This window comes from Coregonus clupeaformis, chromosome 10 (genome assembly GCF_020615455.1).
Source record: "Coregonus clupeaformis isolate EN_2021a chromosome 10, ASM2061545v1, whole genome shotgun sequence".
In the NCBI taxonomy this organism is placed as follows: domain Eukaryota; kingdom Metazoa; phylum Chordata; class Actinopteri; order Salmoniformes; family Salmonidae; genus Coregonus; species Coregonus clupeaformis.
Window position 1 is genome coordinate 7,280,314 of NC_059201.1, and position 13,277 is coordinate 7,293,590.

General features: G+C 45.0%; 20 non-coding genes across 20 annotated transcripts; 7 read left to right on the top strand and 13 right to left on the bottom strand.

Moving 5' to 3' along the window:
- Positions 1-56: 56 nt before the first annotated feature.
- trnat-ugu lies at positions 57-130 on the top strand. The gene has a single exon. It is a non-coding gene; the product is annotated as a tRNA-Thr (tRNA).
- A 610-nt stretch (positions 131-740) lies between these two features.
- On the top strand, positions 741-813 carry trnak-cuu. The gene has a single exon. It is a non-coding gene; the product is annotated as a tRNA-Lys (tRNA).
- Positions 814-908: 95 nt separating this feature from the next.
- Positions 909-982, top strand: trnat-ugu. The gene has a single exon. It is a non-coding gene; the product is annotated as a tRNA-Thr (tRNA).
- A 307-nt stretch (positions 983-1,289) lies between these two features.
- Positions 1,290-1,362, top strand: trnak-uuu. The gene has a single exon. It is a non-coding gene; the product is annotated as a tRNA-Lys (tRNA).
- A 1,291-nt stretch (positions 1,363-2,653) lies between these two features.
- Positions 2,654-2,726, top strand: trnak-uuu. Its single transcript has one exon. It is a non-coding gene; the product is annotated as a tRNA-Lys (tRNA).
- A 1,291-nt stretch (positions 2,727-4,017) lies between these two features.
- On the top strand, positions 4,018-4,090 carry trnak-uuu. The gene has a single exon. It is a non-coding gene; the product is annotated as a tRNA-Lys (tRNA).
- Positions 4,091-5,381: 1,291 nt separating this feature from the next.
- Positions 5,382-5,454, top strand: trnak-uuu. The gene has a single exon. It is a non-coding gene; the product is annotated as a tRNA-Lys (tRNA).
- Positions 5,455-6,898: 1,444 nt separating this feature from the next.
- trnai-uau lies at positions 6,899-6,992 on the bottom strand. The gene is made up of 2 exons: positions 6,955-6,992; positions 6,899-6,934 (listed from the first exon to the last, which is right to left on the bottom strand). It is a non-coding gene; the product is annotated as a tRNA-Ile (tRNA).
- A 408-nt stretch (positions 6,993-7,400) lies between these two features.
- trnai-uau lies at positions 7,401-7,494 on the bottom strand. Its single transcript has 2 exons — positions 7,457-7,494; positions 7,401-7,436 (listed from the first exon to the last, which is right to left on the bottom strand). It is a non-coding gene; the product is annotated as a tRNA-Ile (tRNA).
- A 407-nt stretch (positions 7,495-7,901) lies between these two features.
- On the bottom strand, positions 7,902-7,995 carry trnai-uau. The gene is made up of 2 exons: positions 7,958-7,995; positions 7,902-7,937 (listed from the first exon to the last, which is right to left on the bottom strand). It is a non-coding gene; the product is annotated as a tRNA-Ile (tRNA).
- A 408-nt stretch (positions 7,996-8,403) lies between these two features.
- trnai-uau lies at positions 8,404-8,497 on the bottom strand. Its single transcript has 2 exons — positions 8,460-8,497; positions 8,404-8,439 (listed from the first exon to the last, which is right to left on the bottom strand). It is a non-coding gene; the product is annotated as a tRNA-Ile (tRNA).
- Positions 8,498-8,905: 408 nt separating this feature from the next.
- On the bottom strand, positions 8,906-8,999 carry trnai-uau. Its single transcript has 2 exons — positions 8,962-8,999; positions 8,906-8,941 (listed from the first exon to the last, which is right to left on the bottom strand). It is a non-coding gene; the product is annotated as a tRNA-Ile (tRNA).
- A 408-nt stretch (positions 9,000-9,407) lies between these two features.
- On the bottom strand, positions 9,408-9,501 carry trnai-uau. Its single transcript has 2 exons — positions 9,464-9,501; positions 9,408-9,443 (listed from the first exon to the last, which is right to left on the bottom strand). It is a non-coding gene; the product is annotated as a tRNA-Ile (tRNA).
- A 408-nt stretch (positions 9,502-9,909) lies between these two features.
- Positions 9,910-10,003, bottom strand: trnai-uau. Its single transcript has 2 exons — positions 9,966-10,003; positions 9,910-9,945 (listed from the first exon to the last, which is right to left on the bottom strand). It is a non-coding gene; the product is annotated as a tRNA-Ile (tRNA).
- Positions 10,004-10,411: 408 nt separating this feature from the next.
- On the bottom strand, positions 10,412-10,505 carry trnai-uau. The gene is made up of 2 exons: positions 10,468-10,505; positions 10,412-10,447 (listed from the first exon to the last, which is right to left on the bottom strand). It is a non-coding gene; the product is annotated as a tRNA-Ile (tRNA).
- Positions 10,506-10,913: 408 nt separating this feature from the next.
- trnai-uau lies at positions 10,914-11,007 on the bottom strand. The gene is made up of 2 exons: positions 10,970-11,007; positions 10,914-10,949 (listed from the first exon to the last, which is right to left on the bottom strand). It is a non-coding gene; the product is annotated as a tRNA-Ile (tRNA).
- Positions 11,008-11,415: 408 nt separating this feature from the next.
- Positions 11,416-11,509, bottom strand: trnai-uau. The gene is made up of 2 exons: positions 11,472-11,509; positions 11,416-11,451 (listed from the first exon to the last, which is right to left on the bottom strand). It is a non-coding gene; the product is annotated as a tRNA-Ile (tRNA).
- A 408-nt stretch (positions 11,510-11,917) lies between these two features.
- On the bottom strand, positions 11,918-12,011 carry trnai-uau. The gene is made up of 2 exons: positions 11,974-12,011; positions 11,918-11,953 (listed from the first exon to the last, which is right to left on the bottom strand). It is a non-coding gene; the product is annotated as a tRNA-Ile (tRNA).
- Positions 12,012-12,419: 408 nt separating this feature from the next.
- trnai-uau lies at positions 12,420-12,513 on the bottom strand. Its single transcript has 2 exons — positions 12,476-12,513; positions 12,420-12,455 (listed from the first exon to the last, which is right to left on the bottom strand). It is a non-coding gene; the product is annotated as a tRNA-Ile (tRNA).
- A 408-nt stretch (positions 12,514-12,921) lies between these two features.
- Positions 12,922-13,015, bottom strand: trnai-uau. The gene is made up of 2 exons: positions 12,978-13,015; positions 12,922-12,957 (listed from the first exon to the last, which is right to left on the bottom strand). It is a non-coding gene; the product is annotated as a tRNA-Ile (tRNA).
- Positions 13,016-13,277: the final 262 nt, after the last annotated feature.

The following is a 13,277-nucleotide window of genomic DNA, read 5'->3' on the forward strand; positions in this document are numbered from 1 at the left end:
CTGCCCTCCAAATGCACTGTAGAGCGGGCTTGCCTACATGCATTGCAAACTTGTCGGGCGCTGTGGCTTAGCAGGTGAAAGCGCCTGTCTTGTAAACAGGAGACCCTTGGTTCGACTCCCAGCAGCGCCTGTGATCATGCCTAAATAATGGATTAAACTTTGCTATTTTTCTTGACTAGTAATAGACAGTCGCAGGTCAATAATAGCTGTCCTCCAGCTAAGCCTCAAACTTACAACTTAGAAATCGCTCTTCTGTATAACTAACAAGAGCTACAAGTTTTTACCACTCAAAGCACTCTCTTGCTGATCACCCTTTCAAAAGCATACTCTCCTATCTTTGTAGTTAGGCATGATCCCAGACTTTGCACAAAGCATGTCTCTCCTAATATCAGGGTTGTGGTTCGAGGCCCAAACAGACACTCTGAATAACCTTTGATTGTAATGGATTATACATTGCTATTTTTCTGGACTAGAAATAGACAGTCGCAGGTCAATAATAGCTGTCCTCCAGCTAAGCCTCAAACTTACAACTTCGAAATCACTCTTCTGTATACCTAACTAGAGCTAAAAGTTTTTACCACTCAAAGCACTCTCTTGCTGATCACCAGACTTTTCACAAAGCATGACTCTCCTAAGCACAGGGTTGTAGGTTCGAGGCCCAAACAGACACCGACTCAACTTGCAAACTGCAATCCAGGTACGAATGTCGTGCAAATCCAAAGCAGGAGCTTGAATGTACAGCCTGACTAGCTCAGTTGGTAGAGCATGAGACTCTTAATCTCAGCGTTGTGGGTTCGAGCCCCACGTTGGGTGTGAACTTTCCTCTTGCGCGTAACCAACTCACATTACAAACTGCGCTCCACATGCTCTGTAGAGCGGGCTTGCCAACGTGCATTGCAAATTTGTCGGGTGCTGTGGCTTAGCAGGTGAAAGCGCCTGTCTTGTAAACAGGAGATCCTGGGTTCGACTCCCAGCAGCGCCTGTGATTGTAATAGAATAAACGTTGCTATTTTTCTGGACTAGAAATAGACAGTCGCAGGTCAATAATAGCTGTCCTCCAGCTAAGCCTCAAACTTACAACTTCAAAATCACTCTTCTGTATACCTAACTAGAGCTAAAAATTTTACCACTCAAAGCACTCTCTTGCTGATCACCAGACTTTTCACAAAGCATTACTCTCCTAAGCTCAGGGTTGTAGGTTCGAGGCCCAAACAGACACTGACTCACCTTGCAAACTGCAATCCAGGTACGAATGTCACGCAAATCCAAAGCAGGAGCTTGAATGTACAGCCTGACTAGCTCAGTCAGTAGAGCATGAGACTTTTAATCTCAGGGTCGTGGGTTCGAGCCCCACGTTGGGTGTGAACTTTTCTCTTGCGCGTAACCAACTCACATTACAGTCTGCCCTCCACATGCTCTGTAGAGCGGGCTTGCCAACGTGCATCGCAAATTTGTCGGATGCTGTGGCTTAGCAGGTGAAAGTGCCTGTCTTGTAAACAGGAGATCCTGGGTTCGACTCCCAGCAGCGCCTGTGATTGTAATGGATTGAACTTTGCTATTTTTCAGGACTAGAAAGAGACAGTCGCAGGTCAATAATAGCTGTCCTCCAGCTAAGCCTCAAACTTACAACTTCGAAATCATTCTTCTGTATAACTAACTAGATCTACAAGTTTTTACCACTCAAGGCACTCTCTTGATGATCACCAGACTTTGCACAAAGCATGACTCTCCTAATCTCAGGGATGTAGGTTTGAGGCAAAAACAAACACTCTGATTCACCTTGCAAAATGAAATCCAGGTACGAATGTCAGGTAAATCCAAAGCAGGAGAATGATTGTACAGCCTGAATAGCTCAGTCGGTAGGGCATGAGACTCTTAATCTCAGGGTCGTTGGTTCGAGCCCCATTTTGGGGGTGAGTTTTTCTCTGGAGCGTAACCAACTCACATTACAAACTGCGCTCCACATGCTCTGTAGAGCGGGCTTGCCTCTGTTTTTTGGAAACTTGTCGGGCGCTGTGTCATAGCAAGTGTAAGCGTCTGTCTTGTAAACAGGAGACCCTTGGTTTGACTCCCAGCAGCGCCTGTGATCACAATGACCTAAATAATGGATTCAAATGTGCTATTCTTCTGGACTAGAAATAGACAGTCGCAGGTTAATAATAGCTGTCCTCCAGCTAAGCCGCAAACTTACAACTTAGAAATCGCTCTTCTGTATAACTAACAAGAGCTACATATTTTTACCACTCAAAGCACTCTCTTGATGATCACCAGACTTTGCACAAAGCATGTCTCTCCTAATATCAGGGTTGTAGGTTCGAGGCCCAAACAGACACTCTGAATAACCTTTGATTGTAATGGATTAAACATTGCTATTTTTCTGGACTAGAAATAGACAGTCGCAGGTCAATAATAGCTGTCCTCCAGCTAAGCCTCAAAATTACAACTTCGAAATCACTCTTCTGTATACCTAACTAGAGCTAAAAGTTTTTACCACTCAAAGCACTCTCTTGCTGATCACCAGACTTTTCAAAAAGCATTACTCTCCTAAGCTCAGGGTTGTAGGTTCGAGGCCCAAACAGACACCGACTCACCTTGCAAACTGCAATCCAGGTACGAATGTCACGCAAATCCAAAGCAGGAGCTTGAATGTACAGCCTGACTAGCTCAGTCAGTACAGCATGAGACTTTTAATCTCAGGGTCGTGGGTTCGAGCCCCACGTTGGGCGTGAACTTTTCTCTTGCGCGTAACCAACTCACATTACAGTCTGCCCTCCACATGCTCTGTAGAGCGGGCTTGCCAACGTGCATCGCAAATTTGTCGGATGCTGTGGCTTAGCAGGTGAAAGTGCCTGTCTTGTAAACAGGAGATCCTGGGTTCGACTCCCAGCAGCGCCTGTGATTGTAATGGATTAAACTTTGCTATTTTTCAGGACTAGAAAGAGACAGTCGCAGGTCAATAATAGCTGTCCTCCAGCTAAGCCTCAAACTTACAACTTCGAAATCATTCTTCTGTATAACTAACTAGATCTACAAGTTTTTACCACTCAAGGCACTCTCTTGATGATCACCAGACTTTGCACAAAGCATGACTCTCCTAATCTCAGGGATGTAGGTTTGAGGCGAAAACAAACACTCTGATTCACCTTGCAAAATGAAATCCAGGTACGAATGTCAGGTAAATCCAAAGCAGGAGAATGAATGTACAGCCTGAATAGCTCAGTCGGTAGGGCATGAGACTCTTAATCTCAGGGTCGTGGGTTCCAGCCCCACGTTGGGGGTGAGTTTTTCTCTGGAGCGTAACCAACTCACATTACAAACTGCGCTCCACATGCTCTGTAGAGCGGGCTTGCCTCTGTTTTTTGGAAACTTGTCGGGCGCTGTGTCATAGCAAGTGTAAGCGTCTGTCTTGTAAACAGGAGACCCTTGGTTTGACTCCCAGCAGCGCCTGTGATCACAATGACCTAAATAATGGATTCAAATGTGCTATTCTTCTGGACTAGAAATAGACAGTCGCAGGTTAATAATAGCTGTCCTCCAGCTAAGCCGCAAACTTACAACTTAGAAATCGCTCTTCTGTATAACTAACAAGAGCTACATATTTTTACCACTCAAAGCACTCTCTTGATGATCACCAGACTTTGCACAAAGCATGTCTCTCCTAATATCAGGGTTGTAGGTTCGAGGCCCAAACAGACACTCTGAATAACCTTTGATTGTAATGGATTAAACATTGCTATTTTTCTGGACTAGAAATAGACAGTCGCAGGTCAATAATAGCTGTCCTCCAGCTAAGCCTCAAAATTACAACTTCGAAATCACTCTTCTGTATACCTAACTAGAGCTAAAAGTTTTTACCACTCAAAGCACTCTCTTGCTGATCACCAGACTTTTCAAAAAGCATTACTCTCCTAAGCTCAGGGTTGTAGGTTCGAGGCCCAAACAGACACCGACTCACCTTGCAAACTGCAATCCAGGTACGAATGTCACGCAAATCCAAAGCAGGAGCTTGAATGTACAGCCTGACTAGCTCAGTCAGTACAGCATGAGACTTTTAATCTCAGGGTCGTGGGTTCGAGCCCCACGTTGGGTGTGAACTTTTCTCTTGCGCGTAACCAACTCACATTACAGTCTGCCCTCCACATGCTCTGTAGAGCGGGCTTGCCAACGTGCATCGCAAATTTGTCGGATGCTGTGGCTTAGCAGGTGAAAGTGCCTGTCTTGTAAACAGGAGATCCTGGGTTCGACTCCCAGCAGCGCCTGTGATTGTAATGGATTAAACTTTGCTATTTTTCAGGACTAGAAAGAGACAGTCGCAGGTCAATAATAGCTGTCCTCCAGCTAAGCCTCAAACTTACAACTTCGAAATCATTCTTCTGTATAACTAACTAGATCTACAAGTTTTTACCACTCAAGGCACTCTCTTGATGATCACCAGACTTTGCACAAAGCATGACTCTCCTAATCTCAGGGATGTAGGTTTGAGGCGAAAACAAACACTCTGATTCACCTTGCAAAATGAAATCCAGGTACGAATGTCAGGTAAATCCAAAGCAGGAGAATGAATGTACAGCCTGAATAGCTCAGTCGGTAGGGCATGAGACTCTTAATCTCAGGGTCGTGGGTTCCAGCCCCACGTTGGGGGTGAGTTTTTCTCTGGAGCGTAACCAACTCACATTACAAACTGCGCTCCACATGCTCTGTAGAGCGGGCTTGCCTCTGTTTTTTGGAAACTTGTCGGGCGCTGTGTCATAGCAAGTGTAAGCGTCTGTCTTGTAAACAGGAGACCCTTGGTTTGACTCCCAGCAGCGCCTGTGATCACAATGACCTAAATAATGGATTCAAATGTGCTATTCTTCTGGACTAGAAATAGACAGTCGCAGGTTAATAATAGCTGTCCTCCAGCTAAGCCGCAAACTTACAACTTAGAAATCGCTCTTCTGTATAACTAACAAGAGCTACATATTTTTACCACTCAAAGCACTCTCTTGATGATCACCAGACTTTGCACAAAGCATGTCTCTCCTAATATCAGGGTTGTAGGTTCGAGGCCCAAACAGACACTCTGAATAACCTTTGATTGTAATGGATTAAACATTGCTATTTTTCTGGACTAGAAATAGACAGTCGCAGGTCAATAATAGCTGTCCTCCAGCTAAGCCTCAAAATTACAACTTCGAAATCACTCTTCTGTATACCTAACTAGAGCTAAAAGTTTTTACCACTCAAAGCACTCTCTTGCTGATCACCAGACTTTTCAAAAAGCATTACTCTCCTAAGCTCAGGGTTGTAGGTTCGAGGCCCAAACAGACACCGACTCACCTTGCAAACTGCAATCCAGGTACGAATGTCACGCAAATCCAAAGCAGGAGCTTGAATGTACAGCCTGACTAGCTCAGTCAGTACAGCATGAGACTTTTAATCTCAGGGTCGTGGGTTCGAGCCCCACGTTGGGTGTGAACTTTTCTCTTGCGCGTAACCAACTCACATTACAGTCTGCCCTCCACATGCTCTGTAGAGCGGGCTTGCCAACGTGCATCGCAAATTTGTCGGATGCTGTGGCTTAGCAGGTGAAAGTGCCTGTCTTGTAAACAGGAGATCCTGGGTTCGACTCCCAGCAGCGCCTGTGATTGTAATGGATTAAACTTTGCTATTTTTCAGGACTAGAAAGAGACAGTCGCAGGTCAATAATAGCTGTCCTCCAGCTAAGCCTCAAACTTACAACTTCGAAATCATTCTTCTGTATAACTAACTAGATCTACAAGTTTTTACCACTCAAGGCACTCTCTTGATGATCACCAGACTTTGCACAAAGCATGACTCTCCTAATCTCAGGGATGTAGGTTTGAGGCGAAAACAGACACCGACTCAACTTGCAAACTGCAATCCAGGTACGAATGTCGTGCAAGTCCAAAGCAGGAGCTTGAATGTACAGCCTGACTAGCTCAGTTGGTAGAGCATGAGACTCTTAATCTCAGGGTCGTGGGTTCGAGCCCCACGTATGGGGGTGAACTTTTCTCTGGGCGTCCAACTCACATTACAAACTGCGCTCCACATGCTCTGTAGAGCGGGCTTGCCAACCTGTGTAGCAAACTTGTCGGGCGCTGTGTCTTAGCAAGTGTAAGCGCCTGTCTTGTAAACAGGAGATCCTTGGTTTGAATCCCAGCAGCGCCTGTTATTTAATGGATCTCAAATGTGCTATTCTTCTGGACTAGAAATAGACAGGCAGGTCGAATAATAGCTGTCCTCCAGCTAAGCCTTTCAAACTCACAACCTCGAAATCGCTCTTCTGTATAACTAACAAGAGCTACATATTTTTACCACTCAAGGCACTCTCTTGATGATCACCAGACTTTGCACAAAGCATGACTCTCCTAATCTCAGGGTTGTAGGTTCGAGGCCCAAACAAACACTCTGATTCACCTTTGATTGTAATGGATTAAACATTGCTATTTTCTGGACTAGAAATAGACAGTCGCAGGTCAATAATAGCTGTCCTCCAGCTAAGCCTCAAAATTACAACTTCAAATCACTCTTCTGTATACCTAACTAGAGCTAAAAGTTTTTACCACTCAAAGCACTCTCTTGCTGATCACCAGACTTTTCAAAAAGCATTACTCTCCTAAGCTCAGGGTTGTAGGTTCGAGGCCCAAACAGACACCGACTCACCTTGCAAACTGCAATCCAGGTACGAATGTCACGCAAATCCAAAGCAGGAGCTTGAATGTACAGCCTGACTAGCTCAGTCAGTACAGCATGAGACTTTAATTGTAGCAGTGCTTGCACTCATAACTGTTATCACAAAACATACATATTATTCGGGCAATATCCTCCTAAATGGAGTGAAAAGTAATCATTTTCTGGACAAGAAATAGAGAGGCAGAGGGTTCAAGAAAATCACTGCTCCTGGTGAGGCTTGAACTCACAACCTCAGCATCGCTCTGCTGCATACTGCTGTATAAGTACCGCGCGCTAACCGATTGCGCCACAGGAGCTTTTGGAAGTAATTTCTCTGATCACCATATTTTGCATGAAGAGCGTTGTACTATATTCGGTCCAAATCCAAATTGTGATTGAACAGCCTGGCTATCTCTGTCGGTAGAGCATGAGACATTTAATCTCAGGGTCGTGGGTTCGAGAACCACGTATGGTGATGCTGTCTTCGGCGAAGTACAAACTGCCATCCAGTTCTTGCAAACAGCGGGCTTGCCAACCTGCATTGCAGACGTGTTGGGCTTAGCTGGTGAAACAGGAGACCCTTGGTTTGAATTCTAACAGTGCTTGCACTCATAACTGTTATCACAAAACATACATATTATTCGGGCAATATCCTCCTAAATGGAGTGAAAAGTAATCATTTTCTGGACAAGAAATAGAGAGGCAGAGGGTTCAAGAAAAATCACTGCTCCTGGTGAGGCTTGAACTCACAACCTCGGCATCGCTCTGCTGCATACTGCTGTATAAGTACCGCGCGCTAACCGATTGCGCCACAGGAGCTATTGGAAGTAATTTCTCTGATCACCATATTTTGCACGAAGAGCGTTGTACGATATTCGGTCCAAATCCAAATTGTAATTGAACAGCCTGGCTATCTCAGTCGGTAGAGCATGAGACATTTAATCTCAGGGTCGTGGGTTCGAGAACCACGTATGGTGATGCTTTCTTGGCGAAGTACAAACTGCCATCCAGTTCTTCCAAACAGCGGGCTTGCCAACCTGCATTGCAGACGTGTTGGGCTTAGCTGGTGAAACAGGAGACCCTTGGTTTGAATTCTAGCAGTGCTTGCACTCATAACTGTTATCACAAAACATACATATTATTCGGGCAATATCCTCCTAAATGGAGTGAAAAGTAATCATTTTCTGGACAAGAAATAGAGAGGCAGAGGGTTCAAGAAAAATCACTGCTCCTGGTGAGGCTTGAACTCACAACCTCGGCATCGCTCTGCTGCATACTGCTGTATAAGTACCGCGCGCTAACCGATTGCGCCACAGGAGCTATTGGAAGTAATTTCTCTGATCACCATATTTTGCACGAAGAGCGTTGTACGATATTCGGTCCAAATCCAAATTGTAATTGAACAGCCTGGCTATCTCAGTCGGTAGAGCATGAGACATTTAATCTCAGGGTCGTGGGTTCGAGAACCACGTATGGTGATGCTTTCTTCGGCGAAGTACAAACTGCCATCAAGTTCTTCCAAACAGCGGGCTTGCCAACCTGCATTGCAGACGTGTTGGGCTTAGCTGGTGAAACAGGAGACCCTTGGTTTGAATTGTAGCAGTGCTTGCACTCATAACTGTTATCACAAAACATACATATTATTCGGGCAATATCCTCCTAAATGGAGTGAAAAGTAATCATTTTCTGGACAAGAAATAGAGAGGCAGAGGGTTCAAGAAAAATCACTGCTCCTGGTGAGGCTTGAACTCACAACCTCGGCATCGCTCTGCTGCATACTGCTGTATAAGTACCGCGCGCTAACCGATTGCGCCACAGGAGCTATTGGAAGTAATTTCTCTGATCACCATATTTTGCATGAAGAGCGTTGTACTATATTCGGTCCAAATCCAAATTGTAATTGAACAGCCTGGCTATCTCAGTCGGTAGAGCATGAGACATTTAATCTCAGGGTCGTGGGTTCGAGAACTACGTATGGTGATGCTTTCTTCGGCGAAGTACAAACTGCCATCCAGTTTTTCCAAACAGCGGGCTTGCCTACCTGCATTGCAAACGTGTTGGGCTTAGCTGGTGAAACAGGAGACCCTTGGTTTGAATTCTAACAGTGCTTGCACTCATAACTGTTATCACAAAACATACATATTATTCGGGCAATATCCTCCTAAATGGAGTGAAAAGTAATCATTTTCTGGACAAGAAATAGAGAGGCAGAGGGTTCAAGAAAAATCACTGCTCCTGGTGAGGCTTGAACTCACAACCTCGGCATCGCTCTGCTGCATACTGCTGTATAAGTACCGTGCGCTAACCAATTGCGCCACAGGAGCTATTGGAAGTAATTTCTCTGATCACCATATTTTGCATGAAGAGCGTTGTACTATATTCGGTCCAAATCCAAATTGTAATTGAACAGCCTGGCTATCTCAGTCGGTAGAGCATGAGACATTTAATCTCAGGGTCGTGGGTTCGAGAACTACGTATGGTGATGCTTTCTTCGGCGAAGTACAAACTGCCATCAAGTTCTTCCAAACAGCGGGCTTGCCAACCTGCATTGCAGACGTGTTGGGCTTAGCTGGTGAAACAGGAGACCCTTGGTTTGAATTGTAGCAGTGCTTGCACTCATAACTGTTATCACAAAACATACATATTATTCGGGCAATATCCTCCTAAATGGAGTGAAAAGTAATCATTTTCTGGACAAGAAATAGAGAGGCAGAGGGTTCAAGAAAAATCACTGCTCCTGGTGAGGCTTGAACTCACAACCTCGGCATCGCTCTGCTGCATACTGCTGTATAAGTACCGCGCGCTAACCGATTGCGCCACAGGAGCTATTGGAAGTAATTTCTCTGATCACCATATTTTGCATGAAGAGCGTTGTACTATATTCGGTCCAAATCCAAATTGTAATTGAACAGCCTGGCTATCTCAGTCGGTAGAGCATGAGACATTTAATCTCAGGGTCGTGGGTTCGAGAACTACGTATGGTGATGCTTTCTTCGGCGAAGTACAAACTGCCATACAGTTCTTCCAAACAGCGGGCTTGCCAACCTGCATTGCAAACGTGTTGGGCTTAGCTGGTGAAACAGGAGAGCATTGGTTTGAATTGTAGCAGTGCTTGCACTCATAACTGTTATCACAAAACATACATATTATTCGGGCAATATCCTCCTAAATGGAGTGAAAAGTAATCATTTTCTGGACAAGAAATAGAGAGGCAGAGGGTTCAAGAAAAATCACTGCTCCTGGTGAGGCTTGAACTCACAACCTCGGCATCGCTCTGCTGCATACTGCTGTATAAGTACCGCGCGCTAACCGATTGCGCCACAGGAGCTATTGGAAGTAATTTCTCTGATCACCATATTTTGCATGAAGAGCGTTGTACAATATTCGGTCCAAATCCAAATTGTGATTGAACAGCCTGGCTATCTAAGTCGGTAGAGCATGAGACATTTAATCTCAGGGTCGTGGGTTCGAGAACTACGTATGGTGATGCTTTCTTCGGCGAAGTACAAACTGCCATCAAGTTCTTCCAAACAGCGGGCTTGCCAACCTGCATTGCAAACGTGTTGGGCTTAGCTGGTGAAACAGGAGAGCATTGGTTTGAATTCTAGCAGTGCTTGCACTCATAACTGTTATCACAAAACATACATATTATTCGGGCAATATCCTCCTAAATGGAGTGAAAAGTAATCATTTTCTGGACAAGAAATAGAGAGGCAGAGGGTTCAAGAAAAATCACTGCTCCTGGTGAGGCTTGAACTCACAACCTCGGCATCGCTCTGCTGCATACTGCTGTATAAGTACCGCGCACTAACCTATTGCGCCACAGGAGCTATTGGAAGGAATTTCTCTGATCACCATATTTTGCATGAAGAGCGTTGTACTATATTCGGTCCAAATCCAAATTGTAATTGAACAGCCTGGCTATCTCAGTCGGTAGAGCATGAGACATTTAATCTCAGGGTCGTGGGTTCGAGAACTACGTATGGTGATGCTTTCTTCGGCGAAGTACAAACTGCCATCAAGTTCTTCCAAACAGCGGGCTTGCCTACCTGCATTGCAGACGTGTTGGGCTTAGCTGGTGAAACAGGAGACCCTTGGTTTGAATTGTAGCAGTGCTTGCACTCATAACTGTTATCACAAAACATACATATTATTCGGGCAATATCCTCCTAAATGGAGTGAAAAGTAATCATTTTCTGGACAAGAAATAGAGAGGCAGAGGGTTCAAGAAAAATCACTGCTCCTGGTGAGGCTTGAACTCACAACCTCGGCATCGCTCTGCTGCATACTGCTGTATAAGTACCGCGCGCTAACCTATTGCGCCACAGGAGCTATTGGAAGTAATTTCTCTGATCACCATATTTTGCATGAAGAGCGTTGTACAATATTCGGTCCAAATCCAAATTGTGATTGAACAGCCTGGCTATCTAAGTCGGTAGAGCATGAGACATTTAATCTCAGGGTCGTGGGTTCGAGAACTACGTATGGTGATGCTTTCTTCGGCGAAGTACAAACTGCCATCCAGTTCTTCCAAACAGCGGGCTTGCCAACCTGCATTGCAAACGTGTTGGGCTTAGCTGGTGAAACAGGAGAGCATTGGTTTGAATTCTAGCAGTGCTTGCACTCATAACTGTTATCACAAAACATACATATTATTCGGGCAATATCCTCCTAAATGGAGTGAAAAGTAATCATTTTCTGGACAAGAAATAGAGAGGCAGAGGGTTCAAGAGAAATCACTGCTCCTGGTGAGGCTTGAACTCACAACCTCGGCATCGCTCTGCTGCATAATGCTATATAAGTACCACGCGCTAACCGATTGCGCCACAGGAGATATTGGAAGTAATTTCTCTGATCACCATATTTTGCATGAAGAGCGTTGTACTATATTCGGTCCAAATCCAAATTGTAATTGAACAGCCTGGCTATCTCAGTCGGTAGAGCATGAGACATTTAATCTCAGGGTCGTGGGTTCGAGAACTACGTATGGTGATGCTTTCTTCGGCGAAGTACAAACTGCCATCAAGTTCTTCCAAACAGCGGGCTTGCCAACCTGCATTGCAGACGTGTTGGGCTTAGCTGGTGAAACAGGAGACCCTTGGTTTGAATTGTAGCAGTGCTTGCACTCATAACTGTTATCACAAAACATACATATTATTCGGGCAATATCCTCCTAAATGGAGTGAAAAGTAATCATTTTCTGGACAAGAAATAGAGAGGCAGAGGGTTCAAGAAAAATCACTGCTCCTGGTGAGGCTTGAACTCACAACCTCGGCATCGCTCTGCTGCATACTGCTGTATAAGTACCGCGCGCTAACCGATTGCGCCACAGGAGCTATTGGAAGTAATTTCTCTGATCACCATATTTTGCATGAAGAGCGTTGTACTATATTCGGTCCAAATCCAAATTGTAATTGAACAGCCTGGCTATCTCAGTCGGTAGAGCATGAGACATTTAATCTCAGGGTCGTGGGTTCGAGAACTACGTATGGTGATGCTTTCTTCGGCGAAGTACAAACTGCCATCAAGTTCTTCCAAACAGCGGGCTTGCCAACCTGCATTGCAAACGTGTTGGGCTTAGCTGGTGAAACAGGAGAGCCTTGGTTTGAATTCTAGCAGTGCTTGCACTCATAACTGTTATCACAAAACATACATATTATTCGGGCAATATCCTCCTAAATGGAGTGAAAAGTAATCATTTTCTGGACAAGAAATAGAGAGGCAGAGGGTTCAAGAAAAATCACTGCTCCTGGTGAGGCTTGAACTCACAACCTCGGCATCGCTCTGCTGCATAATGCTGTATAAGTACCGCGCGCTAACCGATTGCGCCACAGGAGCTATTGGAAGTAATTTCTCTGATCACCATATTTTGCATGAAGAGCGTTGTACAATATTCGGTCCAAATCCAAATTGTGATTGAACAGCCTGGCTATCTAAGTCGGTAGAGCATGAGACATTTAATCTCAGGGTCGTGGGTTCGAGAACTACGTATGGTGATGCTTTCTTCGGCTAAGTACAAACTGCCATCAAGTTCTTCCAAACAGCGGGCTTGCCAACCTGCATTGCAGACGTGTTGGGCTTAGCTGGTGAAACAGGAGACCCTTGGTTTGAATTGTAGCAGTGCTTGCACTCATAACTGTTATCACAAAACATACATATTATTCGGGCAATATCCTCCTAAATGGAGTGAAAAGTAATCATTTTCTGGACAAGAAATAGAGAGGCAGAGGGTTCAAGAAAAATCACTGCTCCTGGTGAGGCTTGAACTCACAACCTCGGCATCGCTCTGCTGCATACTGCTGTATAAGTACCGCGCGCTAACCGATTGCGCCACAGGAGCTATTGGAAGTAATTTCTCTGATCACCATATTTTGCATGAAGAGCGTTGTACTATATTCGGTCCAAATCCAAATTGTAATTGAACAGCCTGGCTATCTCAGTCGGTAGAGCATGAGACATTTAATCTCAGGGTCGTGGGTTCGAGAACTACGTATGGTGATGCTTTCTTCGGCGAAGTACAAACTGCCATCAAGTTCTTCCAAACAGCGGGCTTGCCTACCTGCATTGCAGACGTGTTGGGCTTAGCTGGTGAAACAGGAGAC